The sequence below is a fragment of the Misgurnus anguillicaudatus genome, chromosome 4 (genome assembly GCF_027580225.2).
Source record: "Misgurnus anguillicaudatus chromosome 4, ASM2758022v2, whole genome shotgun sequence".
Lineage (NCBI taxonomy): Eukaryota > Metazoa > Chordata > Actinopteri > Cypriniformes > Cobitidae > Misgurnus > Misgurnus anguillicaudatus.
In genome coordinates this window covers 9,613,659-9,639,535 of record NC_073340.2, presented here as the reverse complement: position 1 = coordinate 9,639,535, position 25,877 = coordinate 9,613,659, and positions in this window count along the sequence as shown.

Sequence of the window (25,877 nt, the reverse complement as noted above, 5' to 3'; positions counted from 1 at the left end):
CTTTATAATTCAGACTTTGCTATTTTCTTAAGGATTTCGCTGTTGTATTTACACCTAGACTTGACGTTTGTTTAGTAAACATTTGTCTCAGACATAATTGTAGGGTCATCAAACCTTTCCTGTTTTACAAAATGGAAAAAGGGTGTGATGGCTTCAAGTAGTTGCAAACAGGTTCTTGGTTCCTTAACATGGGAATAAAAAACTTTGATCCAAAATAAAAATTTGTGAAGGATTATTCTGTGTTTACATTTTGCTGTGTTCACACAGCAGTTGAACAAGACTGATGAGTACTGTTTACATAATAAAACATGATTTGAATTAAGGGAGACAACAATGCAGACAAAAGTTATTCAAGTGTTAGGATATTATAAGCCTTAAAAACATTTTACTTTGTATTTTAGAAATTAAAAATGTAATGCCCATAAAATAATAGAAACTTTAGTAAATTGCAACGTTTATAATTCTGAAAACTTTTATTTGATAACAATAAAATACATAAAATCTGATTTAAAAAATAATTTAAAAGTAGACTACACATTAATCCTCACATTTATCATGTGTGTAAAGTGCTTTAGAAATGTATGTGTCTTAAAGGGATATAGTTCACATAAAACAATTCTCTTATCATTTACTTCTTACAAACCGGTTTAAATTTCTTTATCACAAAGGAAGATATTTGGAGTAATGTTTGTAATCATTACTCCTTTATAGAAGTGAATGGGGCTCATGATTGGTTTGGTTACAGACATTTCTCAAAGTATCTTCCATCATGTTCATCCGATCAAAGAAATTTACAAAAGTTTGAAACAACATAAGAGTAAATGATGTCAGAATTTCCATTTTATAACCGTTCCCTTTAATTCCTTCATTATAACCAGTCCAGAAATGCAGGTTTGGTTTAAAATCCAGTCTTGCTGGTGCTTTTCTTATCTCAGTCAGGCTCCCGAAACCAAAATGAGCCTAAGACAAGACAATAAACAAGTTTTGACTAACACTGCCTTTCAAGACAACAGCATCACGTTTCTGTTTCAAAGACAAATCATTTTTAGAAAATAGGAAAGCGATCACCAGAAAGAAAGGTACAAAAGTTGTTATTGGGACGGTACTTTTTAAAAAGATCCTAAATTAGATATATACAGTATGTACCTTGAGGTACCAACATGTACCCTTTTCTACCTAAAATGTATTTTTAAAATCCACCCCAGTGACAACTTTTGTACTTTTGTATGCCTTCCCTTTTTTCTGAGAGAATATTGTATTGGATTCAAAACAGAGTCCATATGTTACCTTTAAAAGTATAGAAATTGCACAGTGCTTCAACATATAAGGGACAAATGAAAATGAAAAGCTATAAGAGCAAAGCTTAATATAATAAAGTAACATAATATTAATAATAATGAATAAATGATGGAAACTATTTCCCAGGAATATTATGAAGGTATCTTTGTAGATACCAAGACATCATCAGTGGTAATTTAACACTAAAGTGTTGTATCTCTGGAAGGTGTTTTTATTTAAAATTATTTCAGATTCATTAAAAGAGTGTCAACAATATCTATGAAAGCGTAAAGATATAGAAAAATATCCTACAATAGTCATTAGGATAGGTTAGGTAAAACTTGAAAAATTACCAGGACCACAGTGTGAAGAATATGTTTATGAACTTTAAAAGTTACATTTAAGCCCAAGTTACAAGTCTGATGCCATAACTAGACCAAGGATTATGATCACTGACATTAAACTGTCATTAAACACAAAAACCTTAACAATTCATGTCATTCAATTAAGGTAAACTTACAGATTGAACGCCATTAAATTATTTTACATAATAAAAACATTTTAACTGTTATGCATGTATACCTTGTCAGAGAAATCTTTCTGCTTTTCCATTAACAGTGCTCTGCAGTATCATCTCGGAGTTCTTCAGTATCTCCAGCTCCACGTTCTTTTCATTTCTTGGTGTATCTGCACTTCGATCGTAAGCTTCATTGACACATCCAGCAGTTCCCGAGTTTTCCCAAGTTATCCGAGTCGGAGCGTGAGGTGTCACGTCGCCTATCATTGGCTTCTTACCGATGCACTTCTCTCCGGTCTTCACTCCGCTTTTGGATAGTCGCTCGGAGAGCTTGCGCGCCCAGTGCGCGAACTGATCAAAATGCATTGTCTCAAGATCGTCAGAGGACACTTTAATATTTCCCGTGTACCACATAATCCACCAGAAAAGACTTAGAAAAACTATTAATGACCCAGTATAGATGAGAAAATCTCCGTAAAATCTGTCATCCGTGCGCAGATTGGCAAAAATGCCGACCAAGAGTGCTGCAAAACCGATTATGTCAAACGCAACGCCAAGAAAAAATAATGCAGCACAACCCCCGATGCACTTTGGGGCCATGGTATACGCGAGTCCACATGAAATGGACTTCACCAACTGCATGTTGGTTTTTAACACCTGTGAAATACACCTGTTGGTAGCACCGCCCTGTAACGACGCGTTTCAGAAGGGACATCAAGTGAGCATGCGCGTACTGACATGCGCTTTTGTTTTGAACAGGTGAAATGGACAAAACTGGACTGGCCTACTACTTGTGAGTTTTATGTTGCACACTTACTATACTTTACCTCTTGTATTAGGAAATATTCAATGTTTTTTGTTTTTGGAGACAAAACATATTCTGTAGGGAGAAACGAAGCTTTTCAACGCTTCGAATCAATTGAACCCGAAACAACTAAATATAGCGCCACATATAGTAAAAACGTTATTAAAGCAACAAGATCTCAGTCCAAACATTTTATACCTTTTACAAAATAATTGCAAAGGTTTTTTAAAAATATGTTTAAATACGTTTTTAAGAAACAATTTATTTAACTTATATAACTTTTGTTATATTGACCACATGTCTAAACATTGTGACTGTCTGTTCATAAACAATGACACAGACTTGCCATTTTGATTTGTCATAAAAATTTACGTTTGAGAGATGAACTAAGGCAGGGGTCTCCACCCTTTTTGTGAGCAAGGGTTTCCACAATGGATAAAACAATCTGGACGGCCACTTTTTTGATATAGTCTTCTCAAAACGTTTTTGTTTTACTTTTAAATTGAGACTATTAATAAAATGTGCTTTCGCAACTCACAGACTCCCTGCGGGCAACCTGGTACTCGTGGGCACCATCTTGGAGACCACTGATCTAAGGATTTTGAACAAGTTACAAGCTTCTATGATGTTGTGGACTTTGTATGATTTCTTCTGAGAAATGCACACATTATTTTGCTAATTATAACGTCTAAACTGTCACCCGTCCTGTATACTGGACACCTAACTTTAATATATACATTTTCATCTATCATGACAAACTATATATAAGCCACTAAGCCTCTTGCACATTTCAACAGTGATTTATAAAATAAGTTCTTTAGGGAGAGTAATTGATTCATTTATGTATAGTGTAGTTTTCATTTATCATCACCATTTTGGGAAAGGAATGACACAGTGAGAGCCATTTTCTAAAAGATCACAGCCCACATGCAGGCCCAACACTAAACCACATACTCTAAATCTAAAAAATTCTTGATAATATATCACTGGGAAGCTCTCAGAATGTATTTTTATAGCCTATTCCAAGGTCATCTGATGGTAGAAATAATGTAGTGACAGTTTTTTTTGTTACATGACCCCCGCAATTAATTAATATATACTATATTCTAGTATAAATCTACAAAAATGTTGACAAACTATATATCATTGGAAAGCTCTAAGAATGTTTTCACATTTTAAAACGTTTTAGCAGTAATAATAAAGCAGTGACAGTAATTTATTAATTTGTGATTTGTGAGTATGCAGCAAACCGTTGACACCTGGTGGCCGTTGTTGGTAAAAACACTAAAAGTGTGACACAAACTAAATTTTTTGTCATTTTAACTTGAAAATTGGATTACAACTTCTTGAGACTTATGACTTCATGTTTACAGTATTTTTTGTGAAACATTTACATTTTTATAATTTTATTTATAAAATGAATATGTTCTTGCATTATTTTTTATAAAAATAATGCAAGAACATATTCATATAATATACATTTCGAATTTGGTGCCTGTTTGACCGAAAAAAAGGGGTGTTTGTAGCAGGGTTATTATAGTTTAAAAAAAATATTAGTTTTTATTTTTATTTAGTTTTGCAATGTGTTATTTTATTTTATTTTAGTTTTAGTTCTTCTTAGTGGTGCATATTTTGATTTTGTTTCTATTAAAAAAAAATCATTACTTTTTATTTAGTTTTGGTATAGTTTTAGTCTTTAGCGTAATATCATGGTGTGGTGGTCAAAAGTGTACATACACCTTGCCAAATCTGGAAATGTTGAAAATAAGAGGATTTTTTTTTTAAATAAGTTTTTTTTTATTTAGTCCTGCCAATCAAAGTGGAGGAAGGGCGGGACAAATACCACACTAACCCAACACTCAATATAAATATACTTGTTTGGTAATAAAATAAATCTATGCTGAGTTGTTGTTAACCCAAACATTAGTTGAAACAACCCAGCATTTCATTGAAACAGCATAGGTTTATTTATAACCCAACATGTGTTCTGTCTAATATTAACCCAGCATTAGGTTAAAAATAACCCAGCAGAATTTAGAGTAAATCAGCACATCCTACTTGTACAAACTTATGTCTGTGCACAATAATTGAAAATCAATGCAAAGTTTAATGTTCTGTCTACGAGTGTCTATTTCTGTACCAGAAGACATCCCTGTTCTAACATAATATAATTATTTTTTGACTAAACCAATAGGCTTTAGCTGCACTACTTCCTGAACTTCAGCCAGCTTCTTGTTTCCTGTCTGCCATTATTGGACAAACTGATTAATCCAGGTGTGCCTGACCCCAGAAGTCACAACAACGATAATCAGACACACTTGGATTAATCAGTTTGTCCAATAATGGCAGACAGGAAACAAGGAGCTGGCTGAAGTTCAGGAAGTAGTGCAGCTGGGCATAAAGCCTATTGTTGATTATCCTCGAAAGCATATAATAGTATCATATTAGTTAAGCGGACATTCTGTATCATAGCAACCAAAAAGCGTCCGCTAACACTGCCAAGCAAGCGGTCAGCTTTTTCAGCCACGTTCACATGCTTCGTGGTGTACAATACACTGAAATAATTAAGCCGCCTACAGTTATTTTAAAGGTTTGCCAGCAGAATACAGGTTGTCTTAAACTAACCAAAGCAATGAGATTATGTTTTCTGAACCGGCCTGTTGGCTCGGGGACAGGGATCCAGTGCCCGGACAGCGTCATACACATCACGTGACGCTGCTGTGCAGGTCAGGAGTTTTAATAGACATTAGTCTGCCACCTATTGGTCATTAATGATCCAGCAACGTCTGATAGTTTATGATCCGGTAATATGAGTGAATCTGTGTTCAACTGCTGATCCAATAACATTTAAAAAACGAAAACGCAAGTTATGTTTTCTTAAATTTTATTTAGTTTTAGTTTTGTTTTGCAGGTCCACATTATAGTTGTAGTTTAGTTTTTTTTTTTTTGGAAACCTTCGTTTTTATTTCAGTTAGCGAATTTTCATGAATAGTTTCAGTTTTCGTGATAGTTTTCGTTTACGATAATAACCCTGGTTTGTAGTCTCACCCCCTCAACAAAGATATAGGACTTCCTGCTCTCAATGATGCAAAATGATGATTTTTACATCATTGAAAGAAGGAAGTGCAACACTGAAATCTGTTTTTCTCCAGTCTCAGTGGCAACTGAGGAAATGATGCACGAACATTCAAAAACATGACTGGGGTTCTAACTGTACAAAGCTTAATGTAAATGGGTGAAGTGTCCCTTTAAGCTTCCAGACCAGCGATGGGCAACTTTGGTCCTGGAGGGCCGGTGTCCTGCAGAGTTTAGCTCCAACCATAATTAAACACACCTGAAGCAGCCAATTAAGGTCTTAGGCATACTAGAAACTTTTAGACAGGTGTGCTGAGGCAAGTTGGAGATAAACTCTGCAGGACACCGGCCCTCCAGGACCGAAGTTGCCCACCCCTGTTCTAGACAAAAAAGGCAGTTATATTCATTTGAAGATGCACGTCAACTTTTCATCCCCAGTTAGCAGAAATGCTCCAAAGCGACTATAAAATTTTTCTTTTCATCCATGTAGTAGTTCACTGACGGTGTGAAAAACAGGCTGAGGGTGTTGTTATGTATCATGAAACCGACAGATGGCGCTACTAATCTTTGGAAGGCACGAGCAAATGTAATCATTACAGTTTTTCTGAATTGCTAAAACAAATTTTTTGAAACCATCACTCATGTTCTCAAATCCTTAAACACAAATCCAAATTGTCAAACAAAATTCACAGAACCCCTGATTCTGAACAATTCCTTCAAAACCATTTCACCTGTACTCAAAATCAAACTAAGCTTTCAAATCACACACACATATATCTATAATATAAAACTCGAGAGGGCATCCATTAGGCACTACCTTAAAAAGTGGAAAACACAACATCCAGAACATCTGCTTACAGAAAAATACATGTTTATTGTATATAACAACAGACTTGACAAATACTGTTAACAATTTGTATTACTGTAATCACAAGTTTAGTTCAGTGAATATAGTGAATACTTTACTGTAAGTACTGCAAGTAATAGTATGTTTTCAATATTACTGTAAGCAGCACTTGTATTTTGTAAAAAATCAGCAATCCAACTGTAAATTTTGTCAATTGCATCGTCTCTGGTGTCCTTCTCTTCCTCATACTCTTCATCTGCCTCTCAGACTGTTTTCAATCCACACAATTGGTAAAAAATACCATTAGAAAAAAGTGTGTACAATTTTGAATTGCTGTGTTTGCTTGATGACAACTGTGTTGTCGTTGTGTTCAACTTTTGCCTACCTGTGTTTATCATTTATAAAAAAAAAGTGTTTTAGTGAGAAGTTTGTGTTTAAAGTTTGGCAAAAAGAGTGCATGATTTAACAAATGGGTTTAGGCCACTATGAATTTGGTTTAGAGATTGGGGTTTAGTGTATTGGCAATTCAGAAAAACTGTAAAATCAAGTTTCAGTGACGTTTTGTTTCTTACCACAGTGTGGAGATGTGCTCCCACAAATGGGCCAAACTTAAACAGTTGGAGATAATAATGTCCCAGGGGACTATAGCTATAAATGACTGCATTCTTGTGAAATGTATAAGAGCTGTTCTTTATTTTGAAGGATGCTAATGCGAAGAAAAGGACAAAGTCAAAGATGTTACGCTTCACCCAGAAACGTTATTAAAGCGGTGAACACAAATTTTAATCTGCAAGGGACACACTGTGACAATATTGTGACAAACTGGTCATTGAGTAAATATATATTTATAAAACTCACTCAGGGCAATAATGCTCTCCTCTCTATTGCACTGTGGTCAAAAAGAGAACAATATGTTCCTTCTGCCAATTTATCTGTGCTCAAAGTAAACCATTACATATTTTATGCTGAAGATTTTAAACTTAGAGAAGCTAAAATTGACTCGTTTAGTGCAACTGCATTGCAGGATCAGATTGTCCATTTTGCTGGATGCCATAGTTGAGATCACAAATAATCTATAAGAGACACTGTAAACCAGTGGTTCCCAAACTTTTTTAGCCTGCGGCCCCCCTTGTGTACAGTGCATTTTTTATGACAAAAACAGTTTTAAAATGTAATATTTTAATTAAACAAACATATAAAATTATACCTAGTAGTGCTGTTGGTTAGTTGGCTTATTTTTTTAGGTTTTACTTGCACAGAATTCATGATAAATGAATGTATTTCATAAAATGTCATAAAACGGGGGCCCCCCTGGCACCATCTCGCTGCCCCCCTGGGAGCCCCGGCCCCCAGTTTAAAAACCACTGCTGTAAACAATTCTTTAATCTTAAAAGAAAATATTGAAGCCTGCAAATTGATTTTTATTAATACTTGATTGTATAATATCTTTTAAGTAAAGTACTTTGTCTTATTAGTATTTTAATTGATTTGTCTGTTTAGTTTTGTACGGAAGTCGAGAGAGGACATGCACTATTATTATTTTGCTTGCTTGTTTTCTCGTGATCATACAAAGGAGGATTAGGGCCAAGCTAAAATAAAAAAATGAAACCATCTCGAGATTAAAGTCATTAAAATGTGATAATCAAATCATTATTTAACGAGAAAAAAGTCTAAATATAATTTTGAGAATAAAGTCGTTATTTAACGAGAATAAAGTCGTTATTTAATAAAGTTTAACGAGAATAAAGTTTCGAGAATAAAGTTGTAATATTTTTATAATAATGTCATATTTTTACATAAATGTGTTTATGTGAACAAGCAGATCTGCACAGTATGATCACGACTTAATTTCTCGTTATCTCGAGACAACAAAAGTTGTTTTCTCGTGATCTCGACATAACTAAAGTATTCTTGAGATGATTAGCTTACGTGTACTCGATAGAACGTGTTGTTTTGTTTGTAAACAGCAAAAGCATATTTTGCTAAATTAGAATGGATGAACAAATGGGATTTTACTTGGATCAGAGATTCGCTCAAGCCGAAATAGATTTGTCAATATACAATTTTACAGTGGTGAATTTAGGGACCGTCTTTAAGTTACTCAATACACGTTTCTACTTTTAACAGCATTTTTGGAATGACTGAAAGTCAACAAACAGTCACAAAACCAACGTGTTTATGTGGTTGTCAGCTATAATGCACACTTTTTAGATTTTTGATATGTATTTAAATAAACTGTTAAATACTATTGAAGATAGAAACGTGTTCAGTATTACTTTAGCGATGGTCCCTAAATTCACGAACATGAACCGCCCAACTTTATTTATTTGAAGAGTTTCGTTGCAAAACGAGATAACTCAGTTTTTTAAATTTTCGGAGATCTCGTTTTTTGGTTGTGCATTCCAATTAACATCAATTCAACTGTTTTGATTTAAACCTTCATAACTTAAAAAATACAGCTAAGTAGCACCATAAAACTAAATAATAACATGATAACATAATAATAAACATGTTTTGACAAAAAAAAAAAAGGATTTATCTCGTTTTGCAACAAAACTCTTCATTTATTAAGTCTATCGGCTACACATTAGCTACACGTTTGGTAACAGCGAAGACCCCAACTTATGCATTAGCAGTCCACTTCAAAATACACTAAATATTAGTTACAGGAAATTACATTATGACATTTGGATTATCATGATAATGAGAAAACAACTTTTGTTATCTCTAGATCACGAGAAATTAAGTCATGATCACGAGAAAACAAGCAAGCAAAAATAATAATAGTGCATGTCCTCTCTTGACTTTCGTACTATAACTAATCATCTTAAGGAGCATACTATAAAACTTCAAATTGTTTTTAAAAGCAGTATGGATGCACTGATACAACATTTTTGTGCCGATATTGAACTTCAGTTACTCAGATACCGATGGTTTTGGTTTCTACTTCTTCAATTATTATGTCATAAAATCCTAGAAGTGCAGCTTGCAGAAAAAAAAGTAAAATAATCACACAGCTTGACTTCTGATGTGTTTTCCTGCCCCTTTTGATTGCCAGGATATAATTTGCCTTGATCATTGGCTGATGTGGGAAAAGAAAGTGGGGAAAAATATCCACCGATACTGATTATAGGTCAATAATTCGGTGCATCCCTAAAAATAATTAGCCCTAAAAGTCTTTGCCATTTTGTTTGACATCTGTGTACCCAGTGAAATATCTACTGCTATCTGGTGTTTTTCAGCATCTTCATTGTTTTAATGCCTATTGAGGACGAGGTCAAATATTTATTTTCCCATAACTTGTGAAGAACAGATCTGCGCTGAATAATTCAGCGTCAGAAGATGAATAAAGACGTAGAAATCACACAGTGCTCATTACACAGATAGAAGAATCACAGAGCCGGCGCCAGATGTAACAAGACAAATGAGGTCTTTCACAGCTCTTTCTAATCATGCTTCAGAACGGACCTCCGTTTACGGCAGGTGGTCGAAAACGTCACATTTCGAAATGTCAGATCTTAGTACTTAGAGCTGGAGATCTTTCCAGAGAATCTGCCTCCTTCCAAGTTTTGATTTCCCACAGGATCTGTAGCCCTGACACGCTTGAGCTTCCCCGAGCATTTAAGCAGACATCCCTGTTCTCTGCTATCAAAGGCACCGTTGCTTCCGCTTCTTTCTGCCTCTTACCTGCAGTGAAGTTGCGGTAAGAACCTGGGGATGTTTTATATAATGAATGACAGACTCTAAAAAGTAATTTTAAGAATCAGATGGTCCCCAGGATGACTACGGCAATAAATAGTAGTAAGTCTATGGCTCGTATCGAGGAGAGTTTAATGGCAAGGTTGTAATTTCTGTATCAGACTGTTGATGCTGCAGGCAAAGAGTGAGATTTTGAGATGCACTGGGGTCAAAGTGTGCAGCTTCTTTGCGTCAGGCATTTATAGTGAGATGCCTTCTCCACTTCTATCACTTACAGTACAGTATGTACTATATTGAATAGATTACCCCTAGACTCTGATAGTGATTGCATTTACATTTCACTTTAAAGAGCACCTATTTCATCATTAGAAACAGCACACCCTGCTGAAAAAAACAGCATAGACCAGCTTGGGAATTATGCTGGTCTATGCTGGTTTAGCTGGTGGTCACCAGCATACCAGCACCAAAACACAACATATGCTGGTATGACCAGCATGGGATGCTGGTGCTAATGCTGGTTTAGCTGGTGCTAATGCTGGTTTGGTGCTGGTTTTTCTACTTTGATGAAACATTGTGTTGCTTATGAAATTTGTGTTTGTTTACGGATTAGCGTAAGATATAGTTACTACGTCTACACAACCGAACGTGTACTTAAACTAATTCTGATGTAAACCAGTTGTTTGTTGGTTATTTTGGAAGTGTTATTCACTTTGTACTGCAAAGTTTTCTCACCGGTGAATGAGACATGAGATGTGACCATCTGATCTGTGCATGTTCATGTGTTTTGAAAGAGGCGTGACTTTGGATGGCGATTTGACTTGAGGGTGGGCTGGTGTTTTCATTGCTAGGCGGCCGGTTACCGTTAGCATTTTTCAAAATGTATTACCCTACCAGAGCGATATAAATATTCCTGTAGACATTTCCTGGAAAAGCGTTTGTAATGCTACTTCTTCTGTGGTACAAAGGGTGTTTCTTCATGAGAGCGCCCCTCTGACTTTTGGATGTGCCGGGATTTAAAGGTGCAATTTGTAAAATATTTGCAGTAAAATCTCCAAAAACCACTAGGCCAGTGTTATATATTTTGTCCAGCGGATTACTATCAATATCTGTAATGTTTTCAACTACTTGTAAATCGTGAGAAAATTTCCATTCAAAACATTGACACGGGGCAGTGCAGTCTCCTGTCAATGACGTTAATATCCATGTGACCCTTTGTCACCGCCTTTACTGACGTAACCCACATGAGAACACTGGTCTAGCTCGAAAAAATAAAATGGCGGCCAAGGAAGCGGCTGGAGCACGAATTTAGTGAAAATAAACGTATATTTTCACTTTTTAAGCATTTTAATTTCATTTCTAGCGAGAAATTAGTATTGTAGTTTTCAAATATGTGATTAGTTATCACAAAGGCGCTCTCTGTTTATATTTCAAACACGCTGCCTTTGAAGTGCGTCGGAAAGCCTTTCTCTCAGCGGCCTTCAGGCCTCCGAGGCCGAAGTCATGTCCTCATGAGGGAGCAAGGCCACAAGTCCTCACAGTCCTCACAGTCTTGAGGTTTCGGACGCAGCCAGTGTCGTGGACAAATGCGGAACTACGCGCTTGCTTATGGACTTATGGATATCTCTGTACCGTCTGCCGCTGGTTGTGTCAGCTCCTGTAAGCATACGGGCCAACCAAACGACCCAAGAAGAGTTTGGAACAAAACGAGGGAGGATCAATTTGGTGTTGCATTATCTGGATAGAGAGAGCTTCACGACAACATTTAACTAGACCGAGATTCTGATCCTGCTTGTGTTTTACGCGATGGGTGAGTTGTTTTGATTCGTAACCCTTCAAAAAACGTATGCTATTATATTGATTACAACATTAGTGTGTAGATTGTAATCAGCGCGTCTTCCCGCGGACGATATGCACATCAAAGGTATTGTGAGATTCTGATCCTGCTTGTGTTTTACGCGATGGGTGAGTTGTTTTGATTCGTAACCCTTAAAAAAACGTATGCTATTATATTGATCACAACATTAGTGTAATCAGCGCGTCTTCCCGCGGACGATATGCACATCAAAAGGTATTGTACAGCAATATAAATGGTCATTTTAAGACACTTCACAATAAGATTTGTACTGTCAATACATTATGTGAAAAATCATTGTAGATTGTAAGTTGAAAACTTAATTCTGAGCTGTGTTTACCATCGAATTTGGACTAATACTGTAATATCAATATGACTAACAATTTCGTTTTGAACATCACATATAAACTTACATAATGAAATAAACGATGTCATCAAACGCAACATTTATAAGACTTGATTACCTTATCCATCAACGTGATTTCTCGTTCTCGTCTGATATGGCTAAAGTTAAAGACTACAAATCCCATAATTCCATGCTGCTTCAGAGCGTCAGTAAACAACATCATTGTTTTTGTTTGATCTGGCGCCATCTTTCGGCGCATTTTACAAATTGTATCTTTAACCGTTATTCATTCAATGAGAAAACGTGCATTTCCACGGTTAATCGTTACACCCCTAGTAGATACAGTTTATCAGGTCTACTTAAAGCGGCATTTAGCGGTAAGATTGCTAATTGCAATCAACCTCAATTTCGAAAAGCAATGAGAAGCTATGCTAGCTGCCATAGGACAAACGGCTCGTCATCTGAGACAACGTAGGGATGAAATACGCTCTGTAGAACAGTTTGTCCGTTTAGGGCAGGGTTAGTAACTGGCAGCTCGCAGGCCAAATGCAGCCCGCCAATCATCTTTATCTGGCCCGCCGGTCATCTCTGTATGATTTAAAATCAGTGTGGTTAAAACCACCTTTCCACTGTACATGACAAATGACGGCCAATAAACCGGAAGGAGAGTCACAAAGAGGCTGCCAGCCATCTGCGAGTGCGTCATTTTACAGATTTAAAAAAAAAACTTGTTTCATGCGACACGATCGAAAGTGATGTATTTCAGTGTGTGAGGTGAAAATTATTAATCTTTATTGGTTGTTATTACAGTTGGCATATTTGCATAGCTGTTTATTGTTTCATTTATTTGCATTTATTTATTTATTTATACCACTATGGTGAATATTCATAGATTGAAGGCTCTTGCGCTGAAATAAGCTTCTCACCGATTTTGGCACAGATTTACGATTACACTGTATTTTTTACAACTGCCAATAGGGGGCGAACTCCGAAAGGAGGTTTATAATATACTTTTAAAATATTAAAAAAGAAAACATGAAGTGCATTTTTAGTCATTAGGAGAAGACTGACCTTATGTTCTGACTGCATGCATATATTTACTTGAAATGTAACAATTTATTAAAGTTAAACGGTTATAAACAAGTTTAAGAGCTCTGCATTACAGTTTGCTATACAGAATACATGTGTTGATTTACACTTGAAGAGTTTCGTTGCAAAACGAGATAACCACCGTTTTTATAATTGTTCAGAAATCTCGTTTTTTGGTTGTGCATTCCAATTAATTTCAATGCAACTGCAGTTGGTTTGTTTTGATTTAAACCTTCATAACTTAAAAAATACAGCCAAGTAGAACCATAAAACAAAATAATAACATGATAACATAATAATAAACATGTTTTGACAAAAATGTTAAAAAATGGTTTTGCAACGAAACTCTTCAGTCTTGCACTTTTTGTGCAATGATCTAGGACTGGGCCGATACCACTTTTTTATGTCTGATACCGATGTCGATACCGATCCAATACCATCTCTATCACCCTTTTAATGAATTAAGCTGCAAATAACACAATTGTTAGCCATACAAAAAGCTTAAACAGAGCTACAGAACCTAGACATTTTACTGTGCAACAAATGATTGTGCAAATTCAAGGCTCAATGAAACATTGTGCAATACTGCTGCTGAATTTTTATTTAAATGTTTCAAACAGGCTCTAGTAGCAAACTTTTTTGGTTAGTCAGCACAAAAATTCTAAATTAAATTTAAGGTGTAACTTGGACAATTAAAAGTGCAACTTTGTGTAAATTCATGTTGCTCAGTAAGTCGCGCTTTACCCCAAGTTGCCATGACAAGGTCTGTGTTGGTACTGGATTGATTAATATCGGATTGTATTCCCAGACTTCCGCAATATTCAATCCGGCCATTTTCGTCAATACCGGACTAATAACGGAATATCGTATTGCTCACCCCTACAATGATCATTGTTGAACTATTAACATTTGGCTCTTTCAATCTTAAACTGTCATTTTAAAAAAATATATTAAAAAAAATGAGTTGTTAGTAATTAGAAGGCAAAATACTGGATACAAGATGTGTATGCTTTTTTGTTTTTAAATGTTTTTTTTTTAAATATATGACCTTTAACAAAAAGTAACAAAAACAACACAAGTTAACTTATAATATATATATAATACTATATATATAATACTATATAAAAGGGTAACATTTTGGTCCACATCATATTTACATCTTTAAAATCTGGCCCTCGAAGAAGAGTAGTTGCTACTGTAAAAACATGACGCGACTTAAATGTAGGGAGACCAGTGGAGTATGTAGATAAAAACAGCTCATACTAAGATAATAAAAACAATACAGTTCATTATGTAAGGTCTTTATACAGATAATATACTTATATTGCATTTCTGTCAAGAAATCCTTCTAAAAGTTACACAATGCACCTTTAAATGTTATATCTTCATATAGTGAATTAGGGAATGATAGTGCTCTATCTTCATAAGTAATGCCTGTCTGTTTCCTTCATAAATCACATCAAGGCCTAGTGGGAATACTTCAGGTTCTTAGAACAGTTATTTTTAATCAAAGTTAAATTGCAATTCTAAGATTTCAAGTATGAAGTCATAAAAATATGCTATTAGAGCAGTAATTCTTTGTACAATTTCATAACGACCATTTCTCAATTCCAAGAACGCAAAGAACAGACTTGTGTTCTCGTGGAGACCAGTCTTGCCAGACAACCTTGGAAGAACGAACTTGGAAGGACGCGAGGATAGAGAACGCATCCTTGTGAGAATTTAGATGTGCTGTGCTCTTCCTGTTGGTTACCTGACCTCAGCATATTCTGTACTAAATCCAACATTGCAACATTCATAACATGATAAGCAGACCATTATTTACATTATTTATCAAGCAACATTGTTTTATTGCATGTTATTGATGAATTGTATTATTTTTAATGCATAAATGAAAATAAAAATATAGGCATAACGTTGCAAATACCTTAAGATTATTTGTGCTGTGCCCATTAAACATACATTTCAGTGTACATTTCAGCAAAATATGCAGTCTCTTACCTACAAGCTTTCTCTTACCTCAGCTAAAATGATAACATACTAAATGTCTTAGGGTATAAATTCAATTGTCCGAGTTTTATGACCCCAGGCACAATAGGGTATAAACCGATGATGTGTCCGAAACCATTCACTCCTTTACTATTCCCTATATAGCAAATGACATTGAGTTTACTATACACTCTTAAAAAATAAAAGTGCTTCACGATGCCATAGAAGAACCTTTTCGGTCTAAATGGTTCTTTACCATTGAAGAATCTTTCTGTTTCACAAATGTTTAATGTTCATTTAACAAATTTAACAAACTGTTGCCAGTAAATAACATACATTTAAAGGATTAGTCAATTTTCTAAAAAAAAGAAAAATCCAGATAATTTACTCACCACCATGTCATCCAAAATGTTGATGTCTTTCTTTGTTTTTTGAGGAAAACATTCCAGGATTTTTCTCATTTTTCTCATTTTAATGGACTTTAATGGACCCCAACACATAACAGTTTTATTGCAGTTTCAACGGAGTTTCAAAGGACTCTAAACGATCTCAAACGAGGCATAAGGGTCTTATCTAGCAAAAGGATTGTCATTTTTGACAAGAAAAATAAAAAATATTCACTTTTAAACCACAACTTCTCGTCTTCTTTCTCCGGCTGTGTGACGCGCCAGCGCGACCTCACGTAATTGCGTAATGACATTGAAAGGTCACGTGTTACATGCAGAGCCGGATTAACCCAAAGGCAAACTAGGCACGTGCCTAGGGCCCGATTGGCGGGATGGGGCCCAGACAGAGGGGGAATTTTTTTTTTTTAACAAATGTCCCATCTACAATTTCGCAGCTGTCGGGCGGGATCCCCGTATGTCCAAACCCATTGTTTTTCAGGAAATTAAAAAAACGCCGTAATTTTTAAGTTATTAAACATTATTTCATTAAAGACGAGCTTTATGACTCGGGAGCAGAGAGATACGAACTTGCTCTCATTGATAAAAATGGTACGGACACAGACGTCGCCTCTGCCAGCAGTGTTCAACAAATACTGCGGTCACATTGAGCCTTAAAGACGATGCTTCAATAGTTAACCAAAGCTGACTGTGGTATACATCTTACTAAACTCGATTTTAAGTTTTACGATCTATAAGTGATGCAATACAAAACACGATGAGCGGACTGCTGTAATAAGTGGAAATGAATCTGCTCGCAAACTTACCTTCGTGGCTCACGGGCTTCCTTCTGCACAGAAGCATTACAGCTATCGAGTTTGAATAAATGTACTCAAACCTAACTATTTTCACTTGTTAGTGCCTAACAAACAGAAGTATTATATTAATTAAACAGCCATTTTATCTCCAATAAATAAAACATTTACGTAAGCAATAAGGTACGAGAGGCTGTGCTGTATCGTGAATAAGTAACGGCTGAAGGGCGTTGTTAGGCACGACGCGAAGCGGAGTGCCTGCAACCCCTTCAGCCGTTACTTATTCACGATACAGCACTTGCCTCGAGTACCTTATTGCTTTTATAAAACGGTTACCACACAATATTAAAGTAAAAAAAATATTAGTGCAACTTTCATGAAGTTAAATCAATAAAAGCATTCCTTCCGCTAGAAAAAATAGTCCTTGACTGTGAAAAAACAACATGAAAGCTCAAATAAAAACAACAAACTGTTCTCAGACTTTGTCTCATTATATGTTTATGTGTTGCTAAGGGTGTTGCTAAGGGCGCAGTGATATTAAATAGAACCGTTGGGTGAAGCGGTCATAGCAGTGTTTTATTGTGAATAAAGCACACCTATTGACCAATCAGAATCAAGGATTGGAACTAACCGTTTTATAATTGTGTTTAACATTCACAAAATAATTTAATGGTGGTATGCAAAACATTCAATTTAATTCAAAATTGAATTAAATAAAAACATTGCTGCTTGTGTTTTACATCCACAAAATAATTTAATGGTGGTATCCAAAACATTCAATTTAATTAAAGTATTATATTAGATACATTTTAAAACTTCAATGCATGTATGATAAGCCTATGATACGTAAATATTTAAAATACATCAATAACTGATATCATAGGTTAACACAGATAAAATCACAGTTAAGTATTTCTTTATTAAGCCCATTACTGAGTGTATTTGTGTTTGTGAGTTTATGACTGTTGTTGTCTGAGGTGGTGACTCGGATGGGGACGCCAGTCATCAGAATGGTTGACTTTCAAGTTCATAGTTCTAATCTGTACCTGACAGAGTTCCTTTAAGGACACAGACATGGTTGCTGCAAAAAATAAATAAATAAAGGACAAACGATCATTTCCCTACGTTATATAAGGCATGTTTGCTTATAATAACGAGGCAAAAAAAAAAAACAGTTCCTTGCATAATAATTCATGAATGTAATGGCAGAACTAGCGGGGTCAAGATTTTTTTTCTTTAAGCCCCACAAAAATCACGTTAGATACCAAACATGATAACAAAACCAATGGATAGTGGCTAACTAAGTCAACTGCAAGCAATCTGTGTTTTAAATTCACTTCACAAACGTGAATAGCGTAAAGAAAAATCTAGCAGCCTCAGAAACGATACATTAGACTTTAGCACTACCATTACTTTGAGATAAAACTGTTATACATAATATAAAAACTGTTATTATATAATTCATATAACTGAAACATAAATAACCAGTGTTTTGAGGACATTTACCTCGGTGGACGTGTTGCTCGACGAGGATTTGGTTGTGATTCAATCTTGAAGAGAAATATGCAGCGAAGCTCTCCCGCGGATTACTGACACCTATTGGTTATTTACTGGTACTACTGCCTTAACAATGACACTCCCAATGGATAAGATGAGGATAATTTAATAGCATTTAATAGAGCCGTGTAATGACGTATAAATAATAAATTTAGCAAAAAATTGTCTGATAGACTGGTTAATATACAACACATGACTTAATTTGGTATACAACACAAACAACCAATTTGTAACCAAAGACTAGGCTATGTAAAATGTGAATTAACTTTTATTAGTAACTTTGGTAAGTTTCAGATTTCAATTCATAAATAACCTCGATGGGGGGACCCAAAAAATGCAGCCTGCCTAGTGTAGGCCATTTATTTAATCCGGCTCTGGTTACATGTATGAAACGCACATTTGCGGACCATTTTAAACAATAAACTGACACAAAGACATTAATTAGTATCATTCCACATACAACAACGTCGGAACGGTTCGCTTTCTCAACACTTGTAAACACTGGGACGTAGTTTCGCATAAGTCATCCGTGACCTCTTGACGTGATGACTGCATTAAAACTGTAAAGTGTTGGGGTCCATTGAAGTCCATTAAAATGAGAAAAATCCTGGAATGTTTTCCTCAAAAAACATAATTTCTTCTCAACTAAACAAAGAAAGACATCAACATTTTGGATGACATGGTGGTGAGTAAATTATCTGGATTTTTTTTTAAGAAAGTTGACTATTCCTTTAAATCTACAGTAAGTTACTGGCAAACGGCTGCATAACTACAGCTTTTATTATTTATTGTGAATGCATCAAAGAGTAGTATTGCGGAGACTTGTCATAAACATAAACACACTTTTGGTGGTTTCAAGTCATGTCGGATAAATCATATTTACGAGATAAACGTGCATGGATGCCACAACACATGTGGGAAACTCAAGATTTTTTCAAAACCTGAGTTAACAATGGTGGAATCAGTGGATGCAGTATTTGTTGTTTAATGTTGCCATACTTTTTGATTTACAACAAAATGAGATACTTTTGCAATATAACATTTAATTTCTAACATTACAGTATACAGTGGCTTCATAAATTAAAAACATTAAAAAGCAAAACACACTTGATGTGCATTCCTTGTACTTCACTTTATTAAAAGAAAACACCACAGTTTTTCAACATTTTACTATGTTCTTACCCCAACTTAGACAAAGTAATACATACTTATCTTTTTCAATGCATGCACTTAATCTTTGTACAGCGGGTCGTGAATGTGTTAGCATTTAGCCTGGCCCCATTCATTCTTAGGATCCAAACAGGGATGAATTTAGGGATGAATTCCATGTTTTCTCTATTTAAAGACTGTTACATGAGTAGTTACACGAGTAAGGATGGTGGCACAAAATAAAACTTTTGTTTGGAGCCATAGGAATGAATGGGGCTAGGCTGAATGCTAACACATTCAAGAAGCGCTGTACAAAGACTAAATGCATGCATTGAATAAAGATAGGTATGTATTGATTCATCTAAGTTGAGGTAAGAACATAGTAAAATATTGAAAAACTTTGGTGTTTTCCTTTAAGCAGTTCTTACTGTATTTCTAGGTAATTTTTAAAAAGATCTCGTGCCAACGAAAGTTACTGACCATCACATTTATTTAATCTGTCAAAAGTTGAAAATAACTGTCAACAATTTAAAACACAACTTTGTCAACATGAATTCATGGTGTTTACTGTCAGTTTTCTTCAGCTGATTCCAGTCACGTGTTCATCATACGTTGTACCATTCGAAATAGTGAGCTAGCAAGTGTACATTTCAAATCAGAGTGAATTGTGGGTAAAAATGAGTGCAGGAATGTAGGAAAGAGGAGTTACAAAATGACACCCTATGTAGTGCACTATAGGGCACAGCTCGATTTATTGCATTGAACTGACTTATAATTGCTAGGTAATCCATATGTAATCTATATATTAACAATCCGATGATGTGTCTTTTAAAGTATTTGGTGTTCTGCTAATATTTTGATATAATGAAAATCACATGCAGTTTCTTACTACCCAACCCTATTTTTTTTAGGATGACCATGAAGCAATCAGCTCTCATCTTCAATAATCACAGTTTACACGAGAGGATTCTTCTTTTCATCACCATTCAATACCAGTTCACAAGCGCAGTGCAATAATTCAGGAAAAAAATGGTGCAGCAAGCAGGCTAATTTGTTTTTTTATTATCCTTCTCAATGACGGCTTACTCCGTGGGATTTGTGTGGCTGCTGAGGCAATCCTTCGAATAATAACTAAAGTGTCAGGGCGCGTCCGCTTGCATTTGCTGTTTTGCTGTGCGCACAGATGCATGTGCTCGAAAGCCATTTATCTTGTGCGACAGTGGTGTGACGCATGTCACTTCATACGTGTTTTTGCTGCTCTGAAAGACAATAGGGTGGCGTACTGTGACATAGAAAGGTATGCATGGAGCCACATTTTCATCAGTTGACTATAAAACAGATTAAATACATGTGTTCAGTGCACCTCGAGTAGCAGAATGTAGCTTTCCACCCTGGAGCAGCGTCAAGTGCAACTCTGTCCAACCCACACACAAAAGTTGATCCCCACGCTTTTGATTTAGTGAAGATAAACACGAGGCTTGCAGCTTGAGGAGAGAAAGCGAGATCAGCCTTATCTCGCTGAACAGATCCTGCACACACGGCAGGTTTATCTAAACTCGCAGACACGCATGTGATGATTTGACTCATCCAACTGTGATGATTATGATTTTGTCATAATTCTCGCCTATTGTTTTTCTGGGAATATATGTGAATGAGGTCTACAGGAGGCATTTAGCTGAATCTATTTCGATATAGCCACATCTTACATATAAGGGATGTGACGACTGCCCGCTGACAGATATTCTGTATTGTGTTGCCAACTGTAATTGATTGAATAAGACAATAATAAGTTGTCACTGCATTCATTTGCTGCATTCAAACATGAAAAGAGTCATCTGCACCTATGAAAGAGGGGCATACAAAAGATTCCACAACATCTTGTTGATAATACAGTATACATCTGTCTTGAAAAGCCCATTGAACTTCATCAGGTGCATGTGCCTTTACAATAAAGGCCATTGATACATGTTAAATTGTTTTTCTGACATCTACATAGAAGGTATGTTATCCAGAAACGTTTTACATGTCCATTTACAACCCTAGGATTTGTCCTCTGAATTAAATGGTCTATTTGTGCCCTATTTGGAATAGGGTAATGAACATAGACTGTAAAAAAAGATGGACGTATTGTTTCTGAACATCGTTTTTGAAGCTTAAAGTAGGCGTCACCATCTTGGCCGCGCATCACTCGCAGATATCCGAAAATGGGTAAAGAGGCGGGACGTGGGTGAAGCTCAGGTGACTGGTTGCTGAAACCACGCCCGCCTAGCTTGACTCAAGTGACGGCAGTGGCTGTTCAACCGTCACTCAAGTGGCCACACCCTTAATTATGCAGAATTTTAAGGCTTATATAATTTAAAGGTGCAGTGTGTAAATTTTAGTGGCATCTAGTGGTGAGGTTCCGAATTGCAATCAACGGCTTAGTCCACGGCTCACCCCTCGCTTTTGAAACACAAGGAGAAGCTACGGTAGCCACCACCGGACAAACATGTCATCATCGGAGACAACTTAGTAAAAAAAATTGTCCGTTAAGGGCTTTTGTAGAAAAATGGCAGCACAAAATGGCGACTTCCATGTAAGGGGACCCTTGGTGTATGTAGATAAAAAGTTCTCGTTCTAAGGTAATAAACACATAATGGTTAATTATGAAAGGTCTTTATACACCACTGATAATATAGTTTTGTATATTATTTTGAATTTCTGTCAAAAGATCCTTCTAAAAATTACACACTGCACCTTTAAACGGATGAGTTACAAAAAAAATCACCCCCTCACAGTTGTCATGAAGGGCAAATTTGTACCAGGCTGCAAACATATTATTTTCTACTGTAAAGTTGTCCATTTTAACATGGAGGTCTATGGGAATTGACTAAATTTTGGAGCCTGCCTCTAGCGGCCAGTCGATGAATTGCAGTTTAAATCACTTCCGTATTGGCTTCATCAGAGAGATCGGAAGGTGGCCCTTCCGTCATGAATAATAATGTTGAGCTCTGCTCTGATTGGCTGTTTCACCACAAGGCTCTTGTCAGTAGCTCACATTAAGTAAACAAACCTTATATGTTTGAGCCGTTATTAGACTAAGATACAGATTTGGAGGAATAAACAATTGTTTGAAGATTAAAAATGGACGTTTCTGAGTGGTATGTTTGTGTATTTTTTCAGTATGGACCTGCAAAACATAACGGTAACATCGAAGGCAGAACCTTAGCCTAAATGTTAGCGTATAGCATTAACTAGCATATAGCGCTTACTCAGCACTCAAAACTTTGTTTTTAGCATTGTAACAACATCGTTGCCAGATCTTGAACTAAAAAAAAACAGCGAACAAGAAAAATCCAATAAAAAAACGAAATAACTCTAAATGCTTTAATTCAAAGATCAAAATATTGGGAACGGCACCTTCACACTTTATTAACACCAAAAACTTGATCGCTTCATGAGCCAAAAAGCCATAAACGGTTAAGTGCCAAAACTGTATTTACGTACAAAAAAGACGAGGACCTGGCAACACTGCAAGACCGCGCGCCGTAAAGCAGCCTCACAAAAGGGTACAATACACGACGCCAAGACTAAGGTTTATTGCAAAACACAATGCTGTTAATTTTTTTGGTCAAAGCTGTGAGTGATAAGCATGCGGCAGAACGTTGCTATGCTTATCTCTGTGTCAATCATCACATTTTCGGGAGTGAGTCTTGTTCTGTACAGACATGAAACAAACATTTAGGGGATTCACTCCCGCATTTAAATGCGGTTGTCACTCCCGAAAGTTTGCAGTGTGTACGAGACCTTTTAAACTTTAAAGAAAGTTACATAACATACATGGCTACTCGTTGCTCATTTGAAATTATTTCTAAAAAAAAAACTATTTAAATTTTATGTCCTGCTTTTGTTTTGACACACACTTGATGCTGCAGGTTTCCCACGAGACACATATTATAAAAGTGAAATCTTTATCATAAACTAAAATCATGTTTCCCCTCAGGAAACAAGACGAGTGATTTGGTTAAGGGGTTTCCAGTTGTCAGAGGGTAAGTTTTAAAAAGAAGCGAGGCTTTCTCATTTTGAGTATTGCACCACATACTCTTTTGCATCATCTTTTATTTCTTTGTTGTTGTTTTCTCTGTACAGATCGTTTATGAGCTTCTTATCTTTTGAACACTACATGCCTGTGGCATAACTTAAGAGACAGTGTGCCTGTGCTGGGAAATAAAAATAAAAATAATAAAACAAATTTAAGACCAAAACAGATGTAGTTTCTGGTTTTGGGCAAGAGACATTCTGTTTGTAAACCTGTTTATGTCTGTCCTCGGCTGTATCATTGCAGGTTTTATGTGCTGGGGACAAATAATATCAGCATTTGTGATGTCAAAGTGAGTTCTTAAAGATTTGGAAAACACTCTTATTAATTTTTCAAAAATCTTTTTCACATTTATTCATTTCAGAATAAGGCATAAAATTCTGGTATTACTCTAGTGATATTTAGTGATTATTTTAGTTTAGAATTGCTTTAGTGATATTAATCAAGAGATATTTTAAAGTAAAACAAACTTGTAACAAAAATTGGAGAAATTTGATGACTAATGTTTGTCTACTGTTAGTTACCGTTAGTTCTTTTTATTTAAAAAAAAAGTATAGAAAAACAATGCTTCCATTAATAATGATCTTCGCTAGGCCAACAAACAAAATAACCGTATGCTGTAAAAAAGTGATTGAGTGGATTTAAAAATAAAATAAAAGTGATTTTTTTTGTTGGAAAAATGAAAATAAATGTCTAAAATGTAACACATATTTTTGTGTAAAATGTACATATATTATTTGGGTTTATACATCAAATAAAATATTTAAGTATTTAACTAAAAACAGATCCTTAATATTTCTCGTAAATTTTAACCAATATATTTGAGAATGACAATTATATACTGTAAAAAATGGACCATGAAGTTGGTTTTGCAAATTTGCAAATTATATATATATATTTTTTTAAATTAAAGTAACAAAAATATTTGTTGATTTGACATAAATGCTGCATTTTACAGTGCATTTAAGTTTTAAAATCTATAATTTTTACTTATTTTAAATCAATATTATTTGTATTAACATCAACTTAAAAAATTGAGTAATTGAGTAAGCGTGAGCCAAACTTTAACTACGATTTACTTAATTTCTTTGGTGAAACATGTTTACATTCTATTAATTTATCTATTTGTTTTATTTCGAACTGAGAAAAAGTAAATTGCAACACAAACAAAAAAATCAAATTAACAAAAAGCTCACCTAATTTGAAAAGAGATGGGTAGAAGCATCAAAAACCTATCCCCAATAATCTTGACTAGAGATGAGTTGTTATAATTTATAAAATAGAAAAAAAGTCAACTTAATTTTATAAGTTGTAGCAACTCATCCCTTGTCAAGATAAATAATAGTAAGTTGAAATAACTTGTAAATCTGAGTTGATTAAACAAAACAAAATAATTAAGGCAGCAAAGATTTTTTTACAGTGTCACAATGGATCTCTTGGCTCTATCCTTTATTTTCTTATGACACAACTAATTTCTTTAGTTAAATAATATAAAAAAATTCAGCTACATCTAAGTAACATTTTAATTATATTTACTAATTTTATTTAGAACACTTCACTTATGATTTCTATTGCATTACTTTAAGATATTTGATTAAATCTAATCAATTTAATTTGTGATTGTCACGACTGGGTACAGGAGTAAGGACACAAGTGCAGAGTTCACGTAACGTAAGGATATTGAATGATAAAACATGAAATAAAACACAGGAATAAAACAACGGACAGATAAGTAACGGGTAACATGAAGTCATACCTGTCAAGTATCTTGTTTATGCCGAGAAAGTCCCGTATTTTACCCTTCTTTCCCACGTCCTCCCGAATTAGTACTTTCCCGTAAATTTCCTGTATTTTAACCTGCGTTATTAAATAATAATTATACCCCGGGCGGAGAAAAAATTTCATTCCTAATCTGAGCTCTTTCAGTAGCCTCTCGATAATACCATGTAATGTAGGTGGCAGTTGTCACGAGGTTAGTGTGTGAGGTCAGATCAGATGATGAGTGACAACTTGTAACAGTATGGCGGTATACCTTGATATTAACTTTTACGATTATCATACCGTAATCATTTGCTTATATACGGTTTTGGGGAAAAAATTAAGCAGATCTCACCTGCGCTACTACCCACATGCAACTTCATTCGGCGAAAAACGAATGCGGGGCTGTCCTTGAAGATGGATATCTAGTTTGCAAGAAATGTGGATGAAGAGTGGCTGCAAAAAGAGGCACTAAAGCCCATTTAAGTGATTTATATTACAGGTCAATTTAAGTTGATTATGCTTAGGCCATATAATAAAAACTATACATTTCACTCACTATGTGACGATGTGAACAAATGAATATATCCAGAGCAGCTCTGAGAGAATTTAATGAGTATTTTATCATTTTATTTAAAAG